This window comes from Dermacentor andersoni, chromosome 4 (assembly GCF_023375885.2).
Source record: "Dermacentor andersoni chromosome 4, qqDerAnde1_hic_scaffold, whole genome shotgun sequence".
In the NCBI taxonomy this organism is placed as follows: Eukaryota; Metazoa; Arthropoda; class Arachnida; order Ixodida; family Ixodidae; genus Dermacentor; species Dermacentor andersoni.
Genome location: NC_092817.1, coordinates 194,094,956 through 194,109,369, shown reverse-complemented (window position 1 = coordinate 194,109,369; position 14,414 = coordinate 194,094,956). Strand labels below are relative to the sequence as shown.

The window sequence follows — 14,414 nt, the reverse complement described above, 5'->3', positions numbered from 1 at the left end:
CGATACAAAGACTGCTTTTCACGTCATCGAGGATTCGACAAACACCAGTCGCAAAGCATCGCATAATAACCGAAGAGTGCGCTCGACCACTCCGCCAGAGTCCTTACCGAATTTCGACGCGAGCACGTGAAGCTAAGGCAACAAGTCGGCGAAATGCTGCGCGACAACATCATCCAGCCGTCGAAAAGCCCGTGGGCATCTCCTGTAGTCTTGGTGAAGAAAAAGGACGGAACATTACGTTTCTGCGTCGATTATCGTCGACTGAAGAAGATCACGAAGAAGGACGTATACCCTCCCACGGATAGACGACGCATTGGATCGGCTCTGCAACGTTAAATACTTCTCGTCGATGAACCTCAAGTCTGGCTACTGGCAAATAGAAATCGACGAGAGAGATCGCCAAAAAACCGCCTTCATCACGCCAGACGGCCTCTACGAGTTCAAGGTCATGCCATTCGGGCTGTACTCGGCGCCAGCAACGCCAGTACGTCATGGACACAGTTTTGGCAGGATAGAAGTGTCAGACTTGTCTTGTTTACTTGGATGACGTCGTCGTCTTCGCCAGAAATTTTGACGATCACCTTAGGCGGCTTGCGACAGTACTAGAGGTCATCAAGTCATCAGGGCTCACTCTGAAGCCGGAAAAGTGCCGCTTTGCTTACAACGAGCTCCTGTTCCTAGGCCAAGTCATCAGCAAATCTGGACTCCCGCCTGACCTGCAGAAGACAGCTGCAATCGCAAAGTTCCCGCAGCCCATCGACAAGAAGGCAGTGCGTAGATTCCTTGGCATGCGTGCCTACTACAGACGCTTTGCAAGAACTTATCACGCATCGCTAAGCCGCTGACACATCTAACAAAATGTGACGTCGAGTTCAAATGGGAAACGCCGCAGGGCGACGCATTTCAAGAACTGAAACGACGCATGCAGTCGCCGCTGGTACTTGTGCACTTCGACGAGGGCGCCGATACCGAAATCCGCACTGACGCCAGCAGCCTCGGTGCCGTCCTAGTCCAGAGGAAAGACGGACTGAAACGGGGGATAGCTTACGCTAGCCGGTCACTGTCAAAAGCGGAAGACAATTATTCTACGGCCGAAAAGGAATGCCCCGCCGTCATTTGGGCTACATCATAATTCTGCCCTTAGCTATATGGCAGGCCATTCAAAGTCATCAGCGACCATCACGTGTTGTGTTGGCTAGCTAATTTAATGGACCCATTAGGACGGCTAGCGCGGCGGCGCCTCAGACTGGAAGAATATGACATCACTGTAATCTACAAGTCCGACAAAAACACTCTGATGCCGATTGCCTATCACGCGCCCCCATTGACCCGTCGTCGCAAGACGACGATGATGATGACGCGTTCCTTGGAATAATAAGCGCGGAAGACTTCGTTGAACAGCAACGAGCAGACCCGGAGCTATAAGGCCTTGTCGAGTATTTAGAAGGGAATACCGACGTTATCCCTAGGTCATTTAGGAGCGGATTGTCTTTGTTCACGCTTCGAAACAACGGACTCGTAAAGAAGAACTTCTCATCAGTCCGCGCCAGCTACCTTCTTATTGTTCCGTCAGCGCCGCGTCCAGAAGTACTGCACGACCTTCATGACAATCCGACCACTGGGCACCTCGAATTCTCCCGGACGCTATCGAGGATATAAGAAAGGTATTAGTGGCCGCGCCTGATCGCCGACGTCACCTGTTACGTCAAGACATGCCGAAACTGTCAGCGACGCAAGACACCTTCGACAAGGCCACCGGGATTGTTACAGCTGATCAAGCCTCTTTGCCGATCTTTTCAGCAGATCGGCATGGATTTGTTGGGACCGTTTCCGACGTCAACATCCGGAAATAAGTGGATCGTCGTGGCGACGGATTACCTCACCAGCTTCGCTGAAACTAAAGCTCTGCAGAAACGAAGCGCAGACGAAGTGGCGAAATTTTTCGTCGAGAACACCCTGCTGCGACATGGCGCCCCAGAAGTCCTCACCAGCGACAGAGGAACGGCCTTTACAGCGGAGCTCACCCAAGCCATTCTGCAGTACAGTCAGACAAGCGACAGGACGACAACTGCCTACCACCCACAGACGAATGGTCTTACGGAGCTACTGAACAAGACCCTCGCCGGCATGCTAGCAATGTACGTACGTCGACGTCGATCACAATACCTGGGATGCCAGGGAAGCTAAGAAACCGCCACTGCTATCAGATGGGGGGGGGGGGGGGGGGCAGGTAGGAGAATGGCCGGAAGTCCACACAGAAACAGCAATGTAGGAATATTAGCGGCCGCCGCGCCGTTCAACAAACCGGTGATCATAGGCGTATCTACTGGGGGAGGGGGGGGGGGGTTGGCAAGGGAGCGTTTGCCATCCTCCCCCCCCCCGCCTGTCAAAAGCGGGGGGCAAAGTATGTCATTTGACCCCCTCCCCCACCTTTGAAAGCGGCCACTTTCGGCTGGGCGCGGGAAAGTCCAACAAAACTATAGCTTAAGCTAAAATTTATTCCTTAGTATTAGAATGACCGCGTAACGAATGCCTTCCTTTACTACGCATCCCCTGCTTGGACAGCGAGGATTGTCTTGAGTGCCTTCTCGGGACGCGCTGTAGCGGACGACGCGCGGGATTCGCCATGCACGCTTGCGTTGCGGAGAACGCCAGGACCAGGGCAGTCCTACCTGTCAGCTTGCGCAACTTGCATCATGGCCAGTTTTTTGAGTAGCGCTATATCCGTATTCGAAAACACAATCAGTTCACTAGATTTGACCTACGGGCGTGGGGGAAGCCTGGATAAAGTATTATAATCAGCCGCGCCCAACGACTGGGGTGCTTTACGGCATGAAATAGTTGCGTTATCAAATGCTGAAACTACTTAATTTCTGTGCCGAGATAGCCTACATAGCGTTGCAGTCTCAGTATCTTAATTATCACCATCAAAAAATATAATCAAACCTCTCACAGGTATAACTGTCGGATTTCATTGTGTAATCACGACTTATTGTAGATACGGTCGTAAAAATGACTTTGGTCGAGCGTGCGGAGTCATTTCAATACGAATAGAACACTGACTTGATCTTTTTTTCTAAATGAATGCGTCGCTTCTGACTTTGACGATTGCATTTTCAGGCTGTTTCTAAATAAGAGCTACACTATTACTTGTTTCCCGGCAGGAACAAAAACAGCAGATATTCCGTATATTGAAAAAAAAAAGAGCTACATTTTTGGTGACATGTACGGAAAGTATGCACTAAGTTGCTTATGTGCTCTGCGAACAGTGCAACTAATTTATGTTGATTGTACTTCGCTGCGTATAACCTCGGCAGATACTATTACCTAAACTAGCGATACGTTTATGCTCTAGAATCAACCACCAAGTACAAGTATTTGTTTAATTATTAAAATTGTTCGTAGCAAATGTGCATTATTTATGTGCGCTGTACTGCTGCTACCGGGCGTGATCAGGGACCTCTGTCAGGTACTCATCTCCTATCGTTGCTGCATCATCTCGCCATTTTATGCAGTTCTAAGAAATAAATACAAATTGAAATAATGTGTTGGGCCCAGGGTTTCACAACGTGTGACAGATAAATAGGTCTATGTCTGTTAATTATAAATATAACTGACTAAAGCATTTCCACCCAATTTCACTTATCGTAATAGCCATTCGCAATATATATATATATATATATATATATATATATATATATAGAGAGAGAGAGAGAGAGAGAGAGAGAGAGAGAAAGCAGACAGATCGTTTGCGGTTTGCCTCCTCCTCCGCCCCTCGATAAATAGTTGTTACGCCACTGCCGGTGAATGTTGAAGAATGTGACAGTGACTAATGGACAAGAATGTTAAGAAAGGGCGTGGAGTGATGGATACGAGGAGGGGAGAGGGGCTCTTAAAAGGGGTCAAGAAGGAAGTTGGCGGATAATTTTGGACACAGCGAGAGCGTCTCGTTATTGCCCGGTAGCTCCCCACCAGACAGCTGTGACCAGGCGCCTAGCTGAGGCTCACCCACCACGTCGTAGCACGTGCTGCTTGCTGCGGAGAGCCCATCCTAACTAAACCTTTCGGCAATTTTCAGAATAGACGGGTGTCAGGAGACTCTGCACTTTCAAGTCGCTCGAAACTACAGGCCCTTGTTTTACTGCGAACTATGGATGCCGTAATTTTCCCAAACACTTCTAAACAGGAAGCAGCCCTGCTTCGGACTGTCTGCCTCATCAGTTCCCGAGTGTAATTAAATAACAATATGCGTAGTGTGATGACTACAATACCGTGATCGCAAGTTACTTCCGAACATCTCTTCAAACATGTCGGACAGCAGGCCAACGAAAGTGAGCGAAACCTGCATCATAATATGCTATCGAAGTTCTAGCGCAAAGCTTCATTCCTTCATATTGAAATATAGAATAATATAGCATGCCCACGACGTCGAAAGTGCGATTGAGTGACAGGAAACTTGCAAAATACCGATAATGCAAGAGAGACGATAATGCGCTGTCTTGATTTTGTATGCACTCGTTTTTAGCGCTGTTCGTTGTTCCAAGTCATGCACCAGCTAGACCATCGACATACATTATATAGATGCATCAAGTCGTAAACGAAATGTTAGTTTTTTTTATTGTCATCATTTTTAAAAATAGCATAAGCATAATTTGACGCGAAGCTGCAAAACGTGCATCCTCGTTGTTAAAGCATTCTTGTCCACACACACACACACACACACACGCACACGCACGCGCACGCGCACACGCACACGCACGCACTCACGCACGCATATATATATATATATATATATATATATATATATATATATATATATATATATATATATCTGAACCTGGCAACATTTAACGCTAGAACGTTATCTACTGAGGCGAGTCTAGCAGTGCTATTGGAGGAATTAGAGGGCGGTAAATGGGATATAATAAGGCTCAGTGAAGATAGGAGGTCAAAAGAAGCATATACCGTGCTAAAAAGCGGGCACGTCCTGTGCTACCGGGGCTTAGCGGGGAGACGACAACTAGGTGTCCGATTCCTGATTAATAAGGATATAGCTGGTAACGTAGACGAATTCTACAGCATTAACGAGTGGGTGGCAGGTCTGGTTGTGAAACTTAATAAGAGGTACAAACTGAAGGTCGTACAGGTCTACGCCCCTACATCCAGTCATGATTACCAGGAAGTCGAAAGCTTCTATGAAGACGTGAAATCGGCGATGGGTAAAGTCAAAACAAAATACACTATACTGATGGGCGACCTCAATGCCAGGCTAGGCAAGAAGCAGGCTGGAGACAAGTCAGCGGGGGAATATGGCATAGGCTCTAGGAATAGCAGGGGAGAGTTATTAGTAGAGTTTGCAGAACAGAATAATATGCGGATAATGCATGACATGCATTCTTCCCCAAGCGGCATAGCCGAAAGTGGACGTGGAGGAGCCCGAATGGCGAGACTAGAAATGAAATAGATTTTATACTCGGCGCTAGCCCTGGCATCATACAAGATGTGGACGTGCTCAGCAAGGTGCGCTGCAGTGACCATAGGATGGTAAAAACTCAAATTAGCCTAGACTTGAGGAGCGAACGGAACAAACTGGTACATAAGAAGCCGATCAATGAGTTAGCAGTAAGAGGGAAAATAGAGGAATTCTGGATCAAGCTACAGAACAGGTATTCGCCTTTAACTCAGGAAGAGGACCTTAGGGTTGAAGATATTGTTATATGTTACGTAGGAAGACGCAGACGAAAAGCTATGTACAAGTATATTTACAAGAAAATACGCTGCGCTTGGCCAAGAGGCAACAGCCCGCGCTAGCTCGCCTTTTCGTGATCGCGCATATTGTTCCGTAGCACTACCCCCGGCTGCAAAAGCGCCGTCCCGGAGCGACTTAAGGCCGGACTCGGAAGCAGTGTAGTGGAGCCTTGAGCCTACTGACATGCACGACATCACTAGATGCCAGAGGAGAGGACGAGGTTGAACCCACAGGAGTGATTTCGTAAGTCACAGGCGCCACCTGGCGCAGCCCGCGGTAGGGCCCTGTGTATCGCGAAAGGAGCTTCTCTGAAAGTCCGACGTGACGAGAGGGCGACCACAGGAGCATGAGCGCACCAGGCGAAAATTGTACGTCACGATGGCGGGCGTTGTACTGACACTGCTGAGTGGTTTGTGAGGCCGTCAGTCGAGCAGGGGCAAGCTGGCGTGCATGGTCGGCGAGGGCGATGGCGTCGCGCGCATACTCGCTTGTTGAGATCGCAGCAGGAGGAAGTACCGTGTCAAGGGGCAAGGTCGGTTCGCGACCGTAGAGTAGATAAAATGGAGAAAATCCGGCGGTGTCGTGCTGGGAAGAATTGTACGTAAAATTTAACGTAAGCAAGGGCAATGTCCCAGTCGTGGTGGTCTTTGGAAACGTACTTGGACAGCATATCGGTAAGAGTACGGTGTAACCGCTCTGTCAGGCCATTGGTTTGAGGATGGCATGAGGTAGTCAGTTTGCGTTGAATCGAGCAGGAACGCACAATGTCAGCGATAACTTTCGAGAGGAAGTTCACGGTCAGTAAGCAGCTGTCGCGGGGCGCCATGAAGCAAGATAATGTCACGCAAGAGAAAGTCCGCGACGTCAGTGGCGCAACTGGTAGGGAGAGGCCGAGTGATAGCGTATCGGGTGGCGTAATCAGTCGTGACGGCTACACATTTGTTACCAGAGGATGACGTGGGAAAGGGACCGAGCAGGTCTAATCCTACACGAAAGAATGAACGTTCCACCGGGACGGTGATCGGCTGGAGATGACCGGCAGGTAGTACCTGAGGTGTTTTCCGACGCTGGCAGGGATCCAAGGCAGCAACATAGCGTCGAACGGAGCGAGCGAGACCAGGCCAATAGAAGCGGCGGCGGACGCGGTCGTACGTGCGGGTTACCCCAAGATGTCCTGCAGTGGGTGCGTAATGCATCTCAAAGAGCACAGTGTGTCGTAGCTGTTTTGGCACGACAAGAAGAAGAGCAGAGCCGTCAGGGAGGAAGTTCCTTCGATAGAGAATGCCGCCCTGGAGGACATATCTGCGAACGGATGCGTCGGTAGGTGTAGAGCGCCCACGCTCGATAAGTGCTCGCAGCGATAGGTCTCGGTACTGCTCATCGGCGATGTTAGCGAAGGCAGACACAGAGAAAATGCCGTTGGCGCTACTACTGTCGGCGTCGTCAGGCTCGTCGACCGGGTAGCGAGACAGGCAGTCAGCGTCCTTGTGTAATCGGCCAGATTTATAGGTGACAGTATACGAATATTCTTGGAGGCGTAAGGCCCAGCGACCAAGTCTTCCTGTAGGATCTTTCAGTGAGCATAACCAGCAAAGCGCGTGATGGTCTGTGACAACGGGAAAGGGTCGGCCATATAAGTATGCGCGGAATTTCTCAACCGCCCAAACCAGGGCCAGACACACGCTCAGTGATGGAATAGTTGCGCTCCGCGGGTGAGAGGAGCCTGCTGGCGTAAGCGATAACACGGTCGTGGCCACGCTGGCGTTGTGCCAGTACTGCGCAATTCCGTGACCGCTGGCATCAGTACAGACTTCGGTAGGCGCAGAAGGATCGAAATGGGCCAGAACGGGAGGCGTTGTGAGAATGTCGATTAGATGTGAGAATGCAGAGGCCTCGTTATCGCCCCACTGGAAAGGGGCGTCTTTTTTCAAAAGCTCGGTTAGTGGTCGTGCTATGGCGGCGAAATTTCTCACGAAACGGCGGAAGTACGAACAAAGGCCGATGAAGCTGCGCACATCCTTGACACACTTCGGAACAGGGAAGTGCGCAACAGCATGGATCTTGCCTGGGTCCGGTTGCACTCCGTTCGCGTCAACGAGATGTCCAAGGACGGTAATCTGGCGACGGCCGAATTGACACTTCAATGCGTTGAGTTGCAGACCGGCTCGACGAAAAACGTCCAGGACTGCTGAGAGGCGCTCGAGGTGCGTAGCGAACGTTGGGTAGAATACGATAGCGTCGTCCAAGTAGCACAGGCACGTGGACCATTTGAAACCGTGAAGAAGGGAGTCCATCATGCGTTCAAAAGTGGCAGGGGCGTTACATAGACCGAACGGGATCACTTTGAATTGATAAAGACCGTCGGGTGTTACAAAAGCAGTCTTCTCGCGGTCGAGATCGTCCACGGCAATCTGCCAGTAGCCGGAGCGAAGGTCAATAGAGGAGAAATAGCGAGCTCCGTGGAGGCAGTCAAGGGCGTCATCAATCCGAGGTAAGGGATACACGTCCTTTTTGGTAACCCTGTTAAGGTGCCGACAGTCCACGCAAAAGCGCCATGAGCCATCCTTCTTTTTGACCAGTACAACAGGTGACGCCCATGGACTATATGATGGTTCAATAATGTTCTTGGCAAGCATTTTGCGAACTTCTGCGTGAATAACTTGACGCTCAGCTGGTGACACTCGATACGGGCGGCGATGAATAGGAGGGGCATCGCCGGTATTAATGCGATGTTTGACAGCTGTAGTTTGGGCCAAAGGACGATCGTTAAAGTCAAAAATATCGTGGTAGGAAAACAGAACGCGGCAGAGTTCACGAGCGTGCTCGGACGGCAAGTCGGGCCCAATCATTTTCTGTAAGTCAGTGATGGTACAATTTGCCGACTGCGATGGTAGAGGAGTATCGGATGAAGTGTCGTCTACTTCAATGGATGCTACTGAGTGATCCTCGAATGAGCAAAGCTGGGCCAGAGACATCCCGCGTGGCAGCACTTGTGTCGTCAAGCCAAAGTTGACCACTGGCAGGCAGATAAAACTGATAGATAAAACTGTATGAGGTACTGTGATCCCGTGTGGAAGGAGGACGTCTTGCATAGGAGCCGCGATGTAGTGACCATCGGGGACTGGTGGGGATGACACTAGGTCAACGTAGGTCAGTGCCGAAAGTGGCAAGCGAACGAAGTCGACGGAACTGAGGCGACTGGGGTGTGGTTCAGCAGGATCCAGAACAGGCAGGTCAAGGCGGAGAGTACTGGCGGAACAATCGATGAGAGCAGAATGTGCGGAGAGGAAGTTTAAGCCGAGGATGATGTCGTGGGGACAGTGGGCGATGACTGTGAATAGCACGATTGTTGAGCGATCGGCGAAGGAGACGCGGGTGGTACACATACCAATTACGGGGGCTGTTCCGCCATCGGCGACACGGACAACAGGCGTCGTGGCGGGCGTGATAATTTTCTTGAGCCAGTTACGAACGTCAGCGCTCATTACGGACAAATGCGCCCCAGTGTCTATGAGTGCAGACACAGAAACACAGTCGACTTGCACGTAAAGAAGGTTCAGATGAGTGGGCAACGTCAGGAGAGGATTTGGCGGCGTAGGGAGCAATGCAGTGTCACCTCGAGGCGCTGCATCGTCTAGTTTTCCGGCTGGGAGCGGCGTCCGAAGGGAGTCGGCGAATAGGAGCGACGGGGCTGGGGAGAGCGAGATTGTCGTCGTTGGGGCGAAGGCGAACGAGAATAGGAGCGGTTCGGTGCAGGAGAATCAGCGGCGGCGTTATCGGAGCGTGCGGCATAGGGACGAGAAATGCCACCTGGGGGGCGAGAGTAGGCAGTATAAGTAGACCGGGTCGGGGAACTCCAGCGACTGCGACAGTGCCGAGAAATGTGCCCGATTCGATGGCAGTGGAAACAAATGGGCTTGTCGTCAGCAGTGCGCCATTCAGATGGGTTGCGGAAACGTGGGGGGTAAGAAGAGGCGGGACGGGGCGGAATCGAAGAAGCCGCGCGGGTATCAGGACGATGGGCCGAGCAGATGGTGTGAAGACCCATGTTTTCGAACTCTTGGTGGACAGCTGCCTGGATTAGTGAGACCGTGACTGCAGGTGTGTTGGTGGGACTGGAGTCGAAGGCAGCCTGATAGGCAGCCTCGATCTCACGCCGGACAATCCTGGTAACATCGGCAGTGTTGTTGGGACGAGGAGTGTCGGCACAGGAAGATGTCGCTGGGGTGTTGGGCAGACGGGCAAACTGCTGGTCAATACGTCGTCTTCTAGCGAGTTCCAGGCGGCGGCACTCTTCTATAAGAGCATCCACCGTCGCTACGTTGTTGCAAACGAGCAAGTTGAAGGCGTCATCAGCAATGCCTTTGAGGATGTGGGCAACCTTGTCTGAGTCAGTCATGTCGGTGTCAACTTTGCGGCACAGAGCCAAGACGTCCTGAATGTACGTGACATAGGGTTCTGTTGACGTCTGCACACGGCCGGAAAGCGGCTTCTGCGCGGCAAGTTGGTGACCGTAGGGGTTGCCGAACAAGTCTCGCTGTGTCTTAAGTGAATCCCAACTGGTGAGCTCATCTTCGTGCGTGCGATACCGAACTCTAGGTGTGCCCCCGAGGTAAAAGACTATGTTGGCGAGCATAATAGTAGGGTCCCACCGGTTATTGCGGCTGACGTGTTCATACAGGCTGATCCAGTCATCGACGTCTTCCCCATCTTTGCCCTAGATTACGCCAGGATCACGGGGAGCGGGGAGAGTGATGTAGGTTGTCGAAGTGGCAGCAGGTGTCGGAGCCGGCGGAGTCGGGTTGTCGTCGCCGGGAGCCATGAAGGAAGGCTCGACGTACTGTCCACTGCGAAGCTCCGTGACGAGGTACAGGGAACGTCCACCTCCACCAGATATGTTACGTAGGAAGACGCAGACGAAAAGCTATGTACAAGTATATTTACAAGAAAATACGCTGCGCTTGGCCAAGAGGCAACAGCCCGCGCTAGCTTCTAATCGTCGTCGTCTTCTTCACACTGCTCGCCTTTTCGTGATCGCACATATTGTTCCGTAGCAATATGAACGACAATCTTATGGGCATCATTAAGGAGTGTGCAATAGAAGTCGGTGGTAACTCCGTTAGACAGGATGCCAGTAAGCTATCGCAGTGGACTAAAGATCGGATCAAGAAAGGGCAATGTATAAAATTCTCTAACACTACAGCTAGAATAGAACTGGCAGGATTTTCCAAGTTAATCAACAAGCGTAAGACAGCTGACATAAGGAAGTATAAGATGAATAGAATTGAACATGCTCTCAGGAACGGAGGAAGCCTAAAAGCAGTGAAGAAGAAACTAGGAATAGGCAATAATTTGCCTATTCCGGCAATATCATTACTAATATGGATGAGATAGTTCAAGTGGCTGAGGAGTTCTATGGAGATTTATACAGTACCAGTGGCACCCATAACGATGATGGAAAAGAGAATCGTTTAGAAGGACTCGAAATCCCACAAGTAACGCCAGAAGAAGTAAAAAAACCCTTACAGCTATGCAAAGGGGAAGGCAGCTGGGGAAGATCAGGTAACAACAGATTTGTTGAAGGATGGTAGGCAGATTGTTCTAGAAATACTGGCCACCCTGTATACGCAATGCCACCTTGAAAAATTAGAGCCCGATTAGTTTACTGTCCGCTGCCTACAAAGCATTTACTAAGGTAATCGCAAATAGAATCAGGAACGCCTTAGACTTCTGTCAACCAAAGGACCAGGCAGGATTCCGTAACGGCTATATATACTCAACAATAGACCATTTTCACACTATCAATCAGGTGATAGAGAAATGTGCGGAATATAACCAACTATTATATATATATATATATATATATATAGCTTTCATTGATTACGAGAAAGGGTTTGATTCAGTCGATACCTCAGCACTCATGGAGGCATTACGGAATCAGGGTGTAGACGAGCCGTATGTAAAAATACTGAAATACATTTATAGCGGCTCCACAGCCACCGTCGTCCTTCATAAAGAAAGCAACAAAATCCCAATAAAGAAAGGCGTCAGACAGGGAGATACGATCTCTCCAATGTTATTCACAGCGTGCTTACAGGAGGTATTCAGAGACCTGGATTGGGAAGAATTGGGGATAAGAGTTAATGGAGAATACCTTAATAACTTGCGATTCGCTGATGATATTGCCTTGCTTAGTAACTCAGGGGACCAATTGCAATGCATGCTCACTGACCTGGAGAAGCAAAGCAGAAGGGTGGGTCTAAAAAGTAATCTGCAGAAAACTATATTAATGTTTAACAGTCTCGGAAGAGAACAGCAGTTTGCGATAGGTAGGGAAGCACTGGAAGTGGTAAGGGAATAATACATCTACTTAGGGCAAGTAGTGACCGCGGATGCGGATCATGAGACGGAAATAATCAGAAGAATAAGAATGGGCTGGGGTGCGTTTGGTAGGAATTCTTAGATCATGAACAGCAGGTTGCCATTATCCCTCAAGAGAAAAATGTATAACAGCTGTGTCTTACTTGTACTCACGTACGGGGCAGAAACCTGGAGGCTTACGAAATGGGTTGTATTTAAGTTGAGGACAACGCAACGAGCTATGGAAAGAAGAATGATAGGTGTAACATTAAGCGGTAACAAAAGAGCAGATTGTGTGAGGGAACAAACGCGGGTTAATGACATCTTAGTTGAAATCAAGAAAAAGTCATGGGCATGGGCAGGACATGTAATGAGGAGGGAAGATAAGCTATGGTCATTAAGTGTTACGGACTGGATTCCAAGGGAAGGGAAGCGTAGCAGGGGGCGGCAGAAAGTTAGGTGGGCAGATGAGATTTAGAAGTTTGCAGGTACAAGATGGCCATAATTAGTACGTGACCGGGGTAGTTGGAGAAGTATGGGAGAGGCCTTTGCCCTGCTGTGGGCGTAATACCAGGCTGATGATGATGATGGTATATATATATATATATATATATATATATATATATATATGCGGAGAGAGAGACGTGGAGGAGTGGTAGTTGTCGACGGAAACAGCTCCCCCGCCCCGAAATAAATTCCTGGCTACACCACTGGCGACTAGTGACTGAGATCGGCCATGACTAAGCTGTAGCACACTCCTTGACACAAAAAAATTCCTTGCGTTAGTAGATACGATAAGTTACCTTCTGGGACCACTTCCACTTCGCGCATTCCACCGCACATCACTGCGACTAGGGCCCTGGATCGTGGAGGAAGCGTCGGAAAGAAGAAGCGCTGTCGTCGCGTTGCTTGCCGTCGTGTCCGTCGATTGCTCAGTCGGCTGAAAAGGCGGCTACTCCTAGCGTAGGTCCATAACAGCGCCAGAATCCTTGCAAAAATTCAAGCTCGAGTATGACCTCGCGTGGCCTTTCGCATATAGGACAAGGCAGCTCGCCACAAATATCGATCCTCCAATTCGAACTCTCGTCATGCAGATTCCTAGTGGAGTGACGACGCCAGCGCCAGCCGTCCAAACCTGCGAGCCATGCCAGCGTGTTATTACTTTCTTTAGGAACTTCGCCATCATCACGCTCAAGGTAGAATACTCTGCTCCGGTATGCACTAAAGCGCTAACCGCGTAACCGTCGTTCACCACCGGTATGTCGAGCGAAAGTTGGTCATTTTGTTCAGTTCCAGTTGACGTCGGATCGGCAACCTTCATTGTTCGCGTCAATCGGAGGTCTTCAGCGCGTCTACTGCAAGCGGCCTCGTCGCCAGACGTGGCTGTTGTTATAGTTTTTCCCGGCGGGGACTTGGCGATCGTGCGTTCAAATAGCGCTGAGGCGGTAGCGAAAATCGCCTTGGTGACGGCGAGCGCGAAAGCCGCCTGGTAGGCGGTGGCGTGTGCTGCTCAGTATCGTTGGCCAAGTGGGGGTAGCGGCAAGTAGGCAGAAAATCCACGCAACCCGGGACGTCGGTATGGGCACTGGTGGTACAAACGATCTGCTTCACCGCAGTGGAAGCACTGTGGACGGCGGTCCGGCGTGCGCCAAACTTCCGGCTTCCGAGGGGACATGCCTCGGTAGTCGGCGTGATGTACCGGTTGCTCCGGCTGAAGCAGAACCAGAAGATGGTGAAACGCTGGAGGCGTGCGTCGTTCTTCGACGTACTGTACCGGTCGGGCTGGCGGAAGTGAACAAACATCGAGGAATATATGAAGCATGGTGCCTCAGGGCTTATGCGTATAGGACGCACGGCGGTGTTCAGTCGGTGCAGGCGCGGTGTTAGCAATAAAAAAGGTGGAGCAAAGTGCTCGGTACACTTTATCTTTTATAACACTCGGAATGGAGCTCACCGTAGTTTGTGGCGTGCCGTAAACCTTCTGCATCTCTTCGCGCACAACTGTGTGGATTAGTTCTCGAAGGTTGTCATTGGTGCTTCCGATGCCCGTGAAAATGTCGGCAGTGGATGCCGCGTTCACTTGCCGCTCGTGAAAGTTCGACCGATGCTGAAGCATCCTCTCCATATTTACAGTCGCGAATAAAAATTCAGCGACAGTATTCGGAGGGCTCCGCACAAGACCAGCGAATAGCAGCTCCTCCACTCCTCGCATCCGGTGACGCAACTTCTTGTCCTCGGTTATTCCTGTGTCTGCTCGTCTGAAGATTTGCTTCATGTTTTCGACGAACGCGGTAACACTTTAAGT

At 50.3% G+C, this 14,414-nt stretch overlaps 1 long non-coding RNA gene across 1 annotated transcript in view; it reads left to right on the top strand.

The window, feature by feature from the left end:
* Positions 1–4,004: 4,004 nt before the first annotated feature.
* The window catches only part of LOC129384943 (uncharacterized), a 32,308-nt gene continuing 21,898 nt past the window's right edge, over positions 4,005–14,414 (top strand). The window contains exon 1 of the long non-coding RNA XR_008612491.1: positions 4,005–4,331. This is a non-coding gene — a long non-coding RNA (uncharacterized lncRNA). The remainder of the gene's footprint in view (positions 4,332–14,414) is intronic.